We start from the raw sequence: 17246 nt of genomic DNA on the forward strand, positions 1-17246 counted from the left end.
TAGATTATCTGGAAAAGGTAAACAGTGAGGAAGCAAAGTTTGCAGGTGATACAAAGTTACTCAGGATAGTGAAGTCCAAAGCTGACTGTGAAGAGCTACAAAGGGATCTCACTAAACTGAGTGACTGGGCAACAAAATGGAAGATGAAATTCAGTGTTGTTAACTGCAAAGTAATGCACACTGAAAACATAATCCAAACTGTATATACAAAATGACAGGGTCTAAATTAGTTGTTACCTCTCAAGAAAAAGAGGTTGGAGTCATACTGGATAGGTCTCTGAAAATATCTGCTCAACGTGAAGTGGCAGTTAAAAAACCCTAACAGAATGTTAGGAACCATTAGGAAAGGGATAGATAGTAAGGCAGAAAATATCATAATGCCGCTATATAAATCAGTGCATCCACACCTTGAATTCTGCATGAAGTTCTGGTCTCCTCATCTCAAAAAATTAGAATTGGAAAAGGTACAGAAAAGGGCAACAAAAATGATTAGGGCTATGTAACAGCTTCCCTATGAAGAGAGATGAAAAAGACGGGGACTGGTCAACTGGGAAAAGAGATGACAAAGGGGATAGAGATGTATAAAATCCATGAATGGTGTGGGAAAAGTGAATGAGGAAGTGTTATTTACACTGAGAGCTAGGGGGTCACTCAATGGAATTAATAGACAGTAGGTCTAAAACAAACATAAGGAAGTACTTCTTCACACTGAGCACAGTCAATCTATGGAACTGGTTGCCAGGGGATGTTGTAAAGGCCAAAAGTATTAACTGGGTTAAAAAAATAATTAGACAAGTTTATGGAGCATAGGTCCATCAATGGCTATTAGTCAAGAAACTGGGGGTCCCTAAACCTCTGACTGCCAGAAGCTTGATAAATTGTCCTGTTTTATTCATTTCCTCTGAAGCATTTGGCACCAGCCCCTGTTGGAAGACCTAGTCTGGCCTTGTATGAGCATTCTTATGTTTTCATGCCCTAAAGGTAGCAAGGTTTGATTTTAGTTTGATCTCCAGCAGTAGTGAATTCCATGTCTATGTGCTCAAACAAATTGATGCAGCAATATATAGTATGTGACTAGATGAACAATTTCCAACTCATGCATGTTACTAGCATGACCATGAAGCAGTCGGATCACTTGATTTGATCAGTCTATTTTATTTACTTGTATGTATTTAGGAACATTTATTGGAATAAACATCATTTAAATGCTATGCAATATTTTCAGTATTATTTGCAAATATCTTGGCTCCTAGCCTTTACCTGCCCTTTCTCCACAGTATGGATTTAACTGGAGATGATTTATATGAACCCTTACAAGCGTATTAAAAATTGTACTTTATTGATTAAGAATGACAAAGGCAAGGGGAAAATTACAGCTCATCCAAAGAGGGACTCCAGTCTGGAAGCTTTTCCATGCTTATGACACAATTTCTTATTCAAGAAAAAAGCAATATAAACTAACCAACTGGATATGTTATCACTTTGTGTTAAAGTAAGTGCAAAGGAAGAAAAGATAGAAGAGCTGTAAATTATACTTGTGGGTAACTTTTTTTTTAATTTGATCATAAAGCACATGCCCAAGTGTCATGCTTCACTGTTCTGAGACTGCTGGCAGAGTTATTTACAGAGATCTTTTGGATGAGAATTTTGTTTGTTTTTGCAGTCTTTTGGAGTTTCATATTTAGACTTCTGGAGATGGATCTTTCATGTCAAGTAGTGGGCACCAGAAATTCAGGTGTGGTTTTTTTTTTTCAAATTCATCACTCGTTTTAATTAATAGATTCATTCACATTTTCCATTAAAACATGGATATGTTATTCTCAATTGGGTTTTTTCGTGTGAATTTATTTAATTAGTTCCAAAGGCTGAGATTAGCTGTTCAGGTGCATACAGCTGGAGCTGCTTGTAAACCACTGCGGAAACAGGTAAAGTGGTAAAGTGCTTTCAAACCCACTCTCTCTGTCTCTTGGATGAGATTCTGATACGCTTACTCACCTTGAATAGTACTTTGCTTTTTACTTTAAATCAATTTGCTCACTTGAGGAGTAGGTTACTATTCAGTGTGAGTAAGGGTATCCCTCTGTGTTAGAGGTATATATGTTTGGGGGCCATTGTCTAGTATTTGTGCTTCATGGATCTTGTAATGCAATATGTTGTGTATTTAAAAGCGCTATTTTCTCCCCTTTTTAAGGCTAGATTTTGGCTAGCCCTCCAGGGTGGGGGGTATATTACAGTGCCTGTAAACATCTGGTTGCAGCTCCACTAGTCACCCCAAAAGCGACAGAGGGCGATGGAATGAGAATCCCTTTCCACACCAGACAGCAAAGCTCAAAGGGCGAGCACACACTGCAGTTTCTCTCTTGGTATTGGCGCTGCCCATCCTTGCCTGTACTCCAAGAGTTCATGCAGTAATTCTGACTGAGTTTGCCATGCTCGTCCCGGAGAGTTCCTACAGCCGCTTGGCATCCCACCCCTGCATGGATTCTTGTAAGAAACCACAGTCTAGCCCTTAATTATGACCATCAAAGTGTTAACTTTAGGACAAAAATGGCTACACATTTGTATTAAATTATTTTCACTCTCCTGGCAAATCTTTTCAGGTGAGTGTTGCTACTTGCTAGAAATAATGGCTGTCAATTAATTTTAGCTGAGTTGTTTTTCTCCTGGCAAAACCCAAGCACAAGTCTAGGAGTGTGAGAGAAGGCGTGTGAGGATGTACAAGTGTGGAAGATTGTCTTGCAACCCCAGAATAAACATTTTACTGTATGTTGTTATTTTTCAATAGCTTAATAGACTAACTATTGAAACATTAATTTATGGTAAAGTCTTGGTGTTTCTGTAAGGAAAGTGTACCGGGTATGCAAGACCCAGATATTGTCTTCAATTTGGTCCGTCCATTGACTTGGCTCCTGGACACATCGGTGCTCCTGTTGTCAAGTATGCTAAACACTGAAATAGAGTCCCCCTTATGAACAGAAATAGAAAATGGAATCTGTATTAAGACAAACCGTGTATTCTCTTCAGTTTAAAATGAATTTTTTGTTATCCTTTTTGCTGCTTTCATAATCTTTGTGTGGCTGCTCCCAGAAGAGTGAATTAAGAGCTCTAGCCTACATTTTCAAAAATGTCTAGTAATTTAGGTGTCTCAGATTTTCAGTGCCAATCCTGAGGCACTTTGAAGAAGCCTCATTTGCAGAAGGTTGATGTTAAGCCCTCTCTATAATGTGCAACACAATATGTCCTTTACTTTTTCAAACATTCAGAGAAAGACAGGCAGTCACTGGATTTTCAGGCCATCTCTGCTCTGTCTCTATTACTCCAGCAGCAGAAAGGGAGTGGAAAGCAGCCTTGATTTTCCAGCATTAGGGGAGTCCCCAGACAGTGTAGAGCCAGCATAGGTAGTCCTACTGTACTCTCAGTGCAGGGCCACCCCGGGGCAAAGCGGTGGAGCTAGGGCGCTTGTACTCACAGGGCTGCGGTCCGGGTCTTTGGCAGCATTTTGGTGGCAGGGGGCCCTTCAGTTGCTCCATGCCGCCAAAGACCCGGACCGCAGCCCTGTGAGTACAAGCGCCACAGCTCCACCACTTTGCCCCAGGCCTCCTGAGTCCTCTGAGTGGCCCTGTCTCAGCGTAAACTCCTGATTAGGAGTGCAATAGGGCATATAAGGATTGAAGCTGGAGTACTCTGCATTGTGGCTATCCCAGCTTGGGGAGGGTCCCTGGGCTGGGGCTGAACCCAACATAGGATTAGCCCCAGAAACAGGGAGCCATAGCCAGCACCTTTGCAACCTTTCCTCTTAGCTGATTCACATATTTAAAACAACCTTTCTAATACAAATAAAGAATACAAGGTGAGCTAGGTAGAGGTGCGCATGGCTCATGCTACTTTTTCAGGCTTAACAGAATAAAGTTATAACCCATGGTCTAGAAAAATCTTCCAGAAGAAAGCCATTGTACAAATCAAGTTCTCTCAAGTGCCTAGCAAAAATGTCATCAGTTACTCTCCTTGCGTTCAAATCTAAGAGACTGACAACAAAAATGTCATGGGACAACAGTTTAAGGAAAGGAAGGTGTGGTGAAATGGTGGTAAACAAAATGAGGTAGGGAGGATTTCTACAAGATCAGGGTTTTAAGGGAGGGATTTGAAGAGGAGTGTGAGCTAAACATGAAATTTGACAGTTCAGAGAGATTGGATTTCAAAGTGGGGCAGGCAGTAAGCAATTAAACATGCCAGTTCCTTGGTGATTGTCAGGATGAGCATACAGTGCCAAATATTTTTAAAAGTGAAGTTATAGTGCTGCACATAGGCACCTTTGCTAATGTTTCAGCGTTATGTCCTTTTTGTGCTACTCAGGTTTTCAGTATTTGCAAATTCTGCAATATTTTTTCTAATTATTTAAAATAGAAACTGAAAACCCCAAGCTCTCTAAAAACACGACAAAAGAAGGGAACAGACAGAGGAGGCCAGGATGAGCACAGGGGATCAAGAAAGAACTGTTTTTCAGCTTGCATATGGTATGGATTACATAGAGTACACAGCAGGTTATTTAAAATAGAAAAATATAGGCAGTAAAGGGTTACATCAGGTCCCAACACTTCCAGAAAATAGGTTAGGTAGATTATGTGTAAAAAGGCTTTATGTCTTTCATCTTAGAAGAGCCTCGGCAGTCCCCTCATCTTTGGCCTTTTGAGGATTATGTACCAGTGCACCTGCCAGGAAAATGAAAAGTGAATTCTTGGCTGACTAAAACATGCCCTGTTGTGTATTCATGCTACGTTTTGAAATGGATTTAAGCACTGGAAGTTGCCACAAATGGAGCTGTCTTCTAAACTGTCAGTGATGCCAGGAATACCCAGACTCAGTTCTTGATTTCTATGCATAAATTCCACTTCAAACCAACAAGAAATCCATGTGGTGGGGGAACCACTGCACCCCATTGTGGCAAACTTTTGGAGCCTGGCTGTGCGCAACCATTCTTCCCCAAATGCTAGCCCTTTTAATAATGAGGGAGAATGACAAGGCGACAGCTGTTAGAAACCCTTGGCACCCCACACAAACAGCAGCTTCCTCCTCACTATTTGCAAAACAATGTAAAATTATGCTTTGGCATGTCGCACTATAATATTAATGTGCCTGTGTGAGAACTCAGAGACTATTATGTGCCACAGACAGGGACTAGAAGGGACCACAGTGCACCGGTGCCTCACAATGGGAGGGAAATGTTCTTGGTACCTGACCTTGGTTGGGCCTCTAGGTGCTTCTATAGTAGAAATAGAAAATAGCTGAAGCACAATGTTTCAAGGAGCTCTACTAAGATACTCTCCACACTGCCACCTACCCCCCCATGGGTTCTTTGGAAGTGCCATTATGTAAAGGCAATAGAGTGCTCTCACAATTTCTCAGAACAAAGAAAACATTATTAGACTAAGGATGTATACTGAGCTCTACGATTAGTGATGCTCTGTAGAGAGTTGTACCAGAGAGGAAATTATACCCTCGACTGACCCTTAAGTGAGACAAATCTTAAAGCACAGTACTCTGCTATGCTAAAATTGATCTAGAACATTACACTAAGCCATGACTACAGGTCCACCAATGTGTCACAAGAAGGAAGATTGTCAGCTGATGTAAATGGTCAGAACCCCATTGATGTCAAAGGAACTATGATAACGTATGCAAACTTTGGCTTTGCTCTCATATCTGCTTGGTCCAATCTCCACAGCTCAGCACACCTCCCCACAATTTGTGATTCCAAAGACTCCATAAACAACAGAGAAATGAAGATGCTTTATATCCTTTGCCATGAAGAATATCTGCCTTTTGTGTCTTCACTCCTCAATGTATTCCTTATAGTATCCATTCACGTTCCCCTGTTCTTCCTCCCACCTGTTAGAGACCCAGGGGAAGTTCTGTTACTGCACTAATGTAGCTAATCCAATTCAACTCATTAAAAGAGAGACACTACCAATTCAAAACAGGGCATTTACTGGTACAATTTACCCCTGTAACTTACCATGCTAAGCTGCTCTGGTGAAAACCCCATCTTGCAATGGTGGAGCCCCACTCATGTAGCTACACCCAATGCAAAAACAGTCCAGTCCAGGCTAAGAGACCTTATCTTCTTGAAAGTATTGACCAGTTTTAGTATTAACATATTCATTAGGCACTTGAGACTTAGAACTGGCCTCTCTGCAGCTTCTTCTGGCCTCTTACTGATCATCTAGGCTTGTGTTGCTTGAGGTGTATGTGTGTGTGTCCCCTGCCAGGGAGGGACTCAGTCCCCTACCAGGGAGAAATGTCTATAAGGAGATAGTGAGATTTCCTCTGCATTATCCCCATTCCACTCATTTCCCTGCAGAGAGGTTAATCAGTCCTACTGTTACTTAATGCATGTGCCTCTTTAGACTTAGGATAATGGAGACACAGCCAAAAGCTAGGCATTTTATATCTTGAAAAGTGGTGTGATGCCTGCCCCTCGGCTTGGGGTGTTCTGGTGGATGTATTCCAGAAGGTTGGAGACATTTTGTTGCAGGAATTATTGTATAAAATGGGTAATTTAAAGATTATGTTTTAAATATTGTTTTTAGTTGCCTCATGAGTTGCATTACATGTTCATTAACTAGCTGGGTGAGGTAACTGTAGTAAGATGAGGCCCTGAAACATAAACTCGTGTGTCAGAGGCCTAGTCTGAGGCCTGAAGCCTGAACCAAAGTACTTCCAGGCATTGCTAAGCAAAAGCTGGGCTGTGAGCCAGAGGCAGGCCTCACTCACAGAAGTGGCAAGAAGAGGAACTTGTGCCAAGATGACATCAGGACACTCCGCAGACATAACAAGGAACAGACAGGTGCATCTTAAAGACAGGACAGCATGATGGATAGATCTGTTTGTCTGGAACAACATGATCAAAGGGGAGACAGCACCCTAATGAGCCAAGAGGCTGTATCTAATACGTCAGTAGGGATGAGTAATCTGTCCTGTAACTGTATAAAAGTAGGTCCTAGAGTATGCATCTTTGTCCAGCCTAGGGGGCAGTGAAAAGTCCTGCCGCTGACTGAGCTGTGTCCATTGCCAGGAGGCACATATTTGTAGTATGTCATGTAGAGTCTATAGGAAACTATTACTGTGCTTCGTTTGACAACAAAACTGGTTTGGGTTCCTTTGTACCTTACTAGAGTCTGTGGTCTTTGGGGGTTCTCTTGGGGTCTGCTGTGTCAGCGATCTGCGCAGAGCTGGGACAGCACACAGAGGAAACATGCACACAGCCGATTGTTATCATAACACTGGTCTACAATTTTTGAGAAGTCATCTGCTTCAGAGATAAAATGTGCTATTTATTATGTATTTTGATGTGCTGAATTCAAATATGACAATTAAAACAACTGATTGGCTACTGTTTCTAAGATATTTAAGTTTTTACATTTTATGTCTATGTATATTGTGTAGATAGTGGAGTTTTAATCATAAATTGTAAATCTAGGTCTTTTCATGTGTTTATGGTTGCTTTACCTGATAATAGTTCACCTGTCCTGTTTATGTAACACTTTAAAAATCAACAAAGGGTTATATAAATAAAATGTATTATGAAACAAAAGGCAAAAAACTATTATGTACATAGTTTAGTTCTATTCAGTGTCTACTCGGCGCTTCTTGGCTTGTCTCTTGTATTCATTAAATGGAGCATCTCTTGTCACTGTCCAGCAATAGTCTGCAAGCATTGATGGGCTCCATTTGCCCTGATAGCCTGCCAGGAGATTCTACTGCTGTAGTCTGGAGCCCAACAGCTCTGCCTTACTCTTGGGTAGTTCCAAATCCCTGACAAGGTCATTCAGTTCACCTTGTGTTAGGAGGTGTGGTTCAGAGGAGGAGGATGGGAGAAAATGTGGGTCCTGTGACATTGATGGTTCAGGACCAGAAGTTTCATCCTCTTCCTCTTCCTTGTCTGACTCAAGTGAGAATAATTCTGATGCATCAGGAACCGGCAGTCCTTCTCCGTGGGGTACTGGGCGTATAGCTGATGGAATGTTTGGATAATGCACAGTCCACTTTTTCTTCTTTGACACACCTTTCCCAGCTGGAGGCACCATGCAGAAGTAACAATTGCTGGTATGATCTGTTGGCTCTCTCCAAATCATTGGCACTGCAAAAGGCATAGATTTCCTTTTCCTGTTCAACCACTGGCGAAGATTTGTTGCACAAGTCTTGCAACATATGTGTGGGGCCCACCTCTTGTCCTGATCTCCAATTTTGCAACCAAAATAAAGGTGATAGGCTTTCTTAACCATAATGGTTATACTGCACTTTTGTGATGCAAAGTCACTTCAGCACAAACATAGCAGAAGTTATCTGCACTGTTCACACAAGTACGAGGCATCTCTGCTCACTTTGCTTAAACAGAAATGTGCCCCTTTGCAAAATCAAACACTGACAAATAAGAGAGCACGACACTGTATGATTTCTAGAGCTGATATAGGGCAATTTGTTCAGCAGAGTGATGTAAGCTTCGTTATGATTGCATCATCCATGACTTCTAGGAATAACATGACGCAATTCATATCATGTATGATGCAATACCAGCTTCAGATTGCATCATTCATTGTTTTGCCTAAAAAGCAAGTATTGTCCAAACCCAGTCATGGATTTATTCATAGATCCAGTCAAAGATGTATTTCAGTCATTTCTGGTTTAAATTGAGATCCCTTCCCTTTATAACTCATTTATTCTCTGCCATTCCCAAGTCAAGGGTCGTATATACTGACCCAACAGCATATCTTGAAAACTAGAGCCAATCAACAATTTTAAGCATCATTTTCGTTCTCAGTGACCCAGAATTAGTAAAGTTGGACTACATTTATTTCAGAAGCATTTTGGCTGTAGAGCAGTGATAATCAAACAAGAACAGAGCACCACACCGGTATCTACTGACAACAGTAACATCTTTCATTTGACTTTCTGTTGGTGAGAGAGATGAGCTTTTGAGCTTAAACAGAGCTCCTCTTCAGGTCTTATCTCTCTCACCAACAGAAGTTGGTCCAATAAAAGATGTTACCTCAGCCACCTTGTCTCTTTAATATTCTGTGACCAACATGGCTACAGCAACACTGCAAACATGTTCATTAACTGTTCACTTCAGCTTGAAAGAAAACTTTTAATTCTTTTATATGGGCAATCTCCTCCGATAAAGAAAGTTGAAATGTATGAAAGGGGACCATAGATTAATAGGCAGATGCCTGGTTCAGTAATGATATTAAGCTATCAGGTCTCCTGCTACCAATCTCTCACAAATAGGTTCTGTCTGAGTGGCACATGAATCTTATTTCCCCTCAGCATGGAATGGAATTTCTCAAGAAATCATGCTATTGAGAAAAATCATTTTTACAATATCTTCAGGCTGGCCTTAATTAGGCCTCCATTTTTGTGGGTCTAACTAGGTGTGGGTGCAAATAGTGCCTGCAATTATTTTTACAGAAAATGTGGAGACTAGAGTCTGAGAAACTGGTCCTTAATCTCTTCACATTCAAATTTTGATTATCATTATTTTTGATGTTATATTTTTCTCAAATTAGCCTTTTAATATAATATAGCTGCTTTTAACTCTCCAGCCATCTGTAACTAATTTCCTTTTCTTAAAAAATTGGTAGCAACTGTTTAAATGCAATTACTATTGCAGACATGTAGACTTTTACCTCAAACTTGATATCCAGTTTAAAAACTTGGAGCTTTGAATTATACTAAAGTCAAGCTATAATTTAAAATGCTTAGACTAGGGTTGGAAATGGTTTAATTCTTAAAGCGATACTATCAACTCGTTTTAGGACCAAAATGTTCAAGTATGTATGAGTATATGTGTGTATATTGTCTAGATGCATTTATCATATGTACATTATATTTTAAAAGGATTTTTCAAAACCTAATTGAAGACCTGCTTTACCACTGTGGTACTCCAGTTTAATTTCAGTGCAATTACACTGATGTAAAATAGAAAAACACAGTGGTAAATAAAGGGACAAAATGTGTCTTTTAATTCAATAAAAACAGTTCATATTTTGGATTTGAAATATTTCCCTTGCAGTCCAGAGAGCTTAAAAACAATGGCAACACTCTGCTAGTGCATCAAAATCAGAAACTGAAACCGGCCCATCTGTTCTTACTGTCCAAGCTGAGCAAAATGCAAAAAGTCACTGAATGTCTTAAACGGTGACAAGCAAATGAGACGCTTTTTAATTCTTTCAGTTTAAATAATCTAAAGTGTTATCACAGAGCTAAGGAATTCTTTAAAAATGAATTGAAATTTGACAGTGCCCCTTTAAATCAATATTCAAATAAGTTTATGTATTGAAGTTCTACTCCAAGCAATCTGCAGTCTCAAGTGTCAAAGCTTCCATTTCAAAGCTCTATCAAAAACCAGGAAGCTTTATGACTCAACCAGCTAGTGACATTGCGTTAAAGCGGCAGATTTGACTCTACAGGCTACTGACTTAATGGATTAAAACGACCTTTAAATATATACCTCCAAAGCTACCAGTTTAAAATAATCCTAAACATACACCATTTTCTTATGTGCAGAGTTATAAATATAGCTTTGTTTCACATCTAATTTATACTCAACATATTTAAAAAGTGACAACATTTTAAAAAATGTCTATTTAATTCTTATATACTTACTAGCCATGAAAAAGAGGGAGAAATGTTTTTTCCAAGGGTATGAAACAGGAACAAAGAGATAAGGTTTGACATGAACCTAGGCATTTTATTTTGCACCGAATGTGTATTGTTAATAAACAACAGTTGTTTATTGTATTATTATATAATGGGTGGGATCCTGCAATCATTAACTCCCACTAACTTCAGTGGATGTGCCCAAGTGAGTAGGTGACTAAAATGTGATCTTGAGCATTATGAAGATGATAATTGTGTGCCTATAATTAGAACTTCAATTAACACCCCTAGTTGTTGGAGTTTGTCTGCCATATGTTTTTAGGTTTCTTAATCTGAGGGGCTTGGTCCCCTGCTGCTTCTGGGTATACAGAGAACAGCAGTTGCCAAGAATTCTTCTTGTCATCTGTGCTTAGCAAGATGATTGTGTCCTCTTTTTTTTTTTTTTTTTTTTTTTTTTTTTTTGAGGTGGACCTCATGTCAATTGTTCATGTCTTTGTCAGATCAAGTTTGGATAATGGTAATGGGGCAACATCTTCAAGCATCTGGAAATTGCAGCTAATGCAGAATGTATATGAAGAGGTGTTCAACACAGATAGCATATTATACTTGATCTAGTTATATTTAATCTAGTTGGTATTACTGAAACCTGGTGGGACAATTTGCATGACTAGAATATTAAAATCAGTGATTATAACATATTGAGGAAGGATTGGGGGGGCAAAAGGCAAGTGGGAGTGGTATTGCCTGTTTCCTAGTCACTAATAATTCTGAATTAAATATGATTGAATGTTTATGGATCAATGTTCTAACTAGGGCCGTCAAGTGATTAAAAACATTAATTGCAATTAATCACACTGTTAAATAATAATAGCATAAAATTTATTTAAATATTTTGGATGTTTTCTACATTTTTCAAATTACAACACACAACACAAAGTGTCCAGTGCTCACTTCGTATTTATGTTTGATTACAAGTATTTGCACTGTAAAAAAACAAATGAAATAGTATTTTTCAATTCACTTAATACAAGTACTGTAGTGCGATCTCTTTATCATGAAAGTTGAATTTACAAATGTAGAATTATGTACCAAAAAAACTGCATTCAGAAATAGAACATAAAATTTTAGAGCCTGTAAGTCCACTTAGTCCTACTTCTTGTTCAGCTAATCAAGTTTGTTTACATTTGCAGGAGATAATGCTGGCCGCTTCTTGTTTAAAATGTCACCTGAAAGTGAGAACAGGTGTTCTCTTGGCACTATTGTAGCCAGCGTCGCAAGATATTTACATGCCAGCTGCACTAAAAATTCCTATGTCCCTTCATGCTTCAACCACCATTCCAGAGGACATATCCATGCTGATGATGGGTTCATTTAAATTATCTGTGTCAGATGCCACCAACAGATGGCTGATTATCTTTTTTTGGTGGTTTGAGTTTTGTAGTTTCCGCACTCAAGATTGGAGCATTGCTCTTTTAAGGGTTCTGAAAGCATGCTCCGCTCCTGGTCCCTCTCAGATTTTGGAAGGCACTTCAGATGCTTAAACCTTGGGTTGAGTGCTGTAGCTATCTTTAGAAGTCTCACATTGGTACCTGCTTTGCATTTTGTGAAATCTGCAGTGAAAGTGTTCTTAAAATGGACAACAGGTGCTGGGTCATCATCCAAGACAGCTGTAACATGAAATATATGGCAGAATGTGCGTAAAACAGAGAAGGGGACATACAATTCCCCTCCAAGGTGTTCAGTCACAAATTTAATTAACACATAATTTTTTTTAACAGGCGTCATCAGCGTGGAAGTATGTCTTCTCGAATGGTAATTGAAGCATGAAAGGTCATATGAATGTTTAGCATATCTGGTATGTAAATACCTTGCAATGCTGGCTACAATGCCTGTTCTCAATTTCTGGTGACATTGTAAATGGGAAGTGGGCAGCATTATCTCCTGTGAATGTAAACAAACTTGTTTGTCTTAGCAGTTGGCTGGACAAGAAGTAGGACTAAGTGGACTTGTAGGCTCTGAAGTTTTACATTGTTTTGTTTTTGAGTGTAGTTATGTAACAAAAAAAAATCTTCATTTGTTATTGCATTTTCAGGAAAAAGAGATTGCACTACAGTACTTGTATGAGATGAATTGAAAAATACTATTTCTTTTATCATTTTTACAGTGCAAATATTTATAATAAAAATAATACACACTTTGATTTCAGTTACAACACAGAATAGAATATATATGAAAGTGTAGAAGAACATTCAAAATATTTAATAAATTTCAATTAGTATTCTATTGTTTAACAGTATGATTAACTGCGATTAATTGACAGCCCTAATCATAACAGATAAAGGACAAGATGGCATATTAGTTGGTTTCTGGTACAGACCAGCAAATCAAACTAGGGAACAGAATGACTGGTTCCTTTCACACCTATTTATAATGTGTAAGCAAAAAAGCTGTGAGATCATGGAGGACTTCACTCTGAGTGACAGAAGGAGTGCTGGAGGTCTCATGCTGCCAGTACTAAAACACCTGGAATTTCTAAATATTATAGATGACAATTTCCTAACTCAAAAAGTATTGCCTCCAACGTGGGGGACTTCTATAGTAGACCTTGCCATGACAGATAAAGAGGAACTGATTGTAGAACTAAAAATTTATGGTAGTTTTGATACAAGTGATCATAAGTATCAGAGGGGTAGCCGTGTTAGTCTGGATCTGTAAAAGCAGCAAAGAATCCTGTGGCACCTTATAGACTAACAGACGTTTTGGAGCATGAGCTTTCGTGGGTGAATACCCACATGCATCTGAAGAAGTGGCTATTCACCCACGAAAGCTCATGCTCCAAAATGTCTGTTAGGCTATAAGGTGCCACAGGATTCTTTGCTGCTTTTAAGTGATCATAAGTTGATCATATTCATAACGTGCAAAGAAAATAAAGTTCAAACCAGTAATAAATATATTTGGTGCTTTAAAAGGGCCAGTTTCACAAAACTGAAAATAATTGAGCCAAATCAGCTGAGTGGAAAAATTTAATCAGAAAAACGTAAATGATGATTGAAATTGTTTAAGAAAACTTTACTAGAGGCCCAAAACCCACAATCTCACAATCAAGGAATTAGGCCATATTGATTAAAAAAAATCAACCTGGTTTAGAAGAGAAGTGAAGGCAGCTGTGATATATTATAGCTACCTTCAACAGCTTCATAACAAATAGAGGAAAGGGGAAGTTGATAGTAATAAATATAAATCAGAAGCTAGGAATTGTAGAAAATTGATAAGGGAAGCAAAGAAACAGTGAAAACTCTACAGAAAGCAGAATTAAGGACAATAAGAAGGAGCATTTAAAGTATATTAGGAATAAAAATAAGTGTGACTATGATATTGGTCCATTACTAGGTTGAAATGGTAGACATCAATAATAATATAGAATGGCAAGTGGGTTCAATAAATATCTCTATTCTGTATTTGGGAAAAAAACAGATGGTATAGTTATATCATATAATGATAACACTCTTTCCAGTCTGCTAGTATCATAGGTGGATGTTAAACAGCAGCTGCTAAAATCAGACATTTGAAAATCAGCTGGTCCAAATAACTTGCATCCAAAAGTTTTAAAAGAGCTATATGAGGCGCTCGCTGGGCCACTAATGCTGATTTTTTCAAGAAATCTTAGAACATCAGTGAAGTTCCAGAAGACTAGAAGAAAGCTAATGTTGTGTGAATAGTTAAAAAGGTTAAATGGGATGACCTAGATAATTATAGGCTTGTCAGTCTGACATCAGTCTCAGGCAGATTGGAGGATAATATAATTAATGCCAATCATCAACATGGGTTTATGGAAAATAGATTCTGTCATATTAACATGAAATCTTATTTTTTAATGAGATTACAAGTTTGGCAATATACTAGTGTTGATATAATAGACTTAGACTTCTGTAAGACATCTGGCTTGGCACCACGCAACATTTTCATTAAAATACTAGAATGAAATAAAATTAATATAGCACACATTAAATTGATTATGACCTGTCTAGTTGATAGGTCTCAAAATGTAACTATAAATGGGAAATCATCATTAAGGGATTGTATTTCTAGTGGGGTCTGTTCTTGGCCCTAGACTATTTAAGATTTTATCAATAATCTGGAAGAAAATATAAAATCATCACTGACAAAGTTTGCAGATGATCAGGGGAGTGGTAAGTAATGAAGAGGGCAATCACTAATAAAGAGTGATCTGGATGCTTGATAAACTAGACTCAAGCAAACAATGTCATTTAATATGGCCACATGTAAATATGTCATGTAATGTGATTACATGTCTAGAAACAAAAATGCAGGCCCAACTTACAAGCGGGAGGACTCTATCCTGGGAAGAAGTGACTCTGAAAAAGATCTAGGGGTCATTGTGAATAATCAGCTGAACATGACCTACTAGTGCAATGCTGTGGCCAAAAAGGCTAATGCAATTCTTGGATTGCATAAACGGGAAACTTAAGTTGGAGTAGAGAGGTTATTTTACCTCTGTACTTGGCACTGCTGTGACCACTGCTGGAATGCAGTGTCCAGTTCTGGTGTCGGCAATTCAAGAAGGATGTTGATAAATTAGAGGGGGTTTAGAGAAGAGCCACGAGGATGCTTAAAGGATTAGAAAACCTGCCATAAAGTGATAAATTCAAGTTGCTCAATCTACCTAGTTAAACAGAGGTAAGTTTAAGGGGTGACTTATTGCAGTCTATAAGTATGTATCTGGTGAACCAATATTTAATAATGGGCTTTTCAATCTAGAAGAGAAAGATAAAACGTGATCAAATGACTGGAAATTGAAGCTAGACAAAATCAGAGTGGAAATAAGGAGTACATCTTAAACATTAAGAGTAATTAACCATTGGAACTATTTGCCAACGGTCATGGTGGATTCTCCATCACTGACAATTTGTAAATCAAGATTTCCACCCCCCTCAAAGATATGCTCTGGGAATTATTGTGGGGCAGTTCTATGGCCTGTGTTATGCAGTAGGTCAGTCTAGATGTTCACAATGGTCACTTCTGGCCTTGGAATCTATGAATATATACGTATGCAGGGATCTGCACTGAATATTTGATTTCTAGGAAAATTTTAAAGTGGGGCCTCTTGAACTCCCTCTGATTTTAGCTGCCTGGCTTCTGCTGGAGCTATGTTGCTCAGGGAAGGAGATATGCTCCGAATGGCTGTCCCAATAGCTACCAACCTAGGACCTCCTTTCAGAGAGACCCCTAAGGGGATCCCTCATTCACCTGGGATCCTAAGCTAGAAAGAAGTTGGGTCAGCACTGATTTCAGAAAACCTGTAAGTTGATGGGAGGGATAATGTGGTGAATGGTAGTTCCTTTGGACTGTGACCACTCTCCCTCCCATCCTTGTCCAATATCTTGTCCAATATCGGGGAACCCACGTCCCACAGAGGAGATTTTACAGAGGAGAGGGAGGGGAACAGCAGGACAGCGGTAGAACTCTTCTGCCCCTTGCTCCCACTTTGATCCACCAATCCCACTCTTCTTCCTGTTCAAGTGCATTGAGTACAATGTGACCCATAGTTACTTACTTTTTCATAAACAAAGTTTAGGTTTTTTATCTTAATTTTAAAATGTAGTGGGCACTCTATCATATAACACTGCTCTACAGCCGAAATGCTTCTGAAATAAATGTAGTCCAACTTTACTAATTCTGGGTCACTGAGAACGAAAATGATGCTTAAAATTGTTGATTGGCTCTAGTTTTCAAGATATGCAATTGGGTCAGTATATACGACCCTTGACTTGGGAATGGCGGAGGATAAGTGAGTTATAAAGGGAAGGGATCTCAGTTTAAACCAGAAATGACTAAAATACATCTTTGACTGGATCTATGAATAAATGTATGACTGGGTTTGGACAGTACTTGCTTTTGAGGCAAAACAATGAATGATGCAATCTGAAGCTGGTATTGCGTCATACATGATATGAATTGCATCATGTTATTCCTAGAAGTCATGGATGATGCAATCATAACGAAGCTTACATCACTCTGCTGAACAAATTGCCCTATATCAGCTCTAGAAATCATACAGTGTCGTGGTCTCTTATTTGTCAGTGTTTGATTTTGCAAAGGGACACATTTCTGTTTAGCCAAAGTGAGCAGAGATGCTCGTACTTGTATGAACGGTGCAGATAACTTTTGCTATGTTTGCGGTGAAGTGACTTTGCATCACAAAAGCACAGTATAACCACTACGGTTAAGAAAGCCTATCACCTTTATTTTGGCTGTAAACTTGGAGATCAGGACAAGAGGTGGGCCCCACACATATGCTGCAAGACTTGTGCAACAAATCTTCGCCAGTGGTTGTACAGGAAAAGGAAATCTATGCCTTTTGCAGTGCCAATCATTTGGAGAGAGCCAACAGATCATACCAGCAATTGTTACTTCTGCATGGTGCCTCCAGTTGGGAAAGGTGTGTCAAAGAAGAAAAAGTGGACTGTGCATTATCCAAACATTCCATCAGCTATACGCCCAGTACCCCACGGAGAAGGACTGCCGGTTCCTGATGCATCAGAATTATTCTCACTTGAGTCAGACGAGGA

Source organism: Gopherus evgoodei, chromosome 1 (genome assembly GCF_007399415.2).
Source record: "Gopherus evgoodei ecotype Sinaloan lineage chromosome 1, rGopEvg1_v1.p, whole genome shotgun sequence".
NCBI classification, from domain to species: domain Eukaryota; kingdom Metazoa; phylum Chordata; order Testudines; family Testudinidae; genus Gopherus; species Gopherus evgoodei.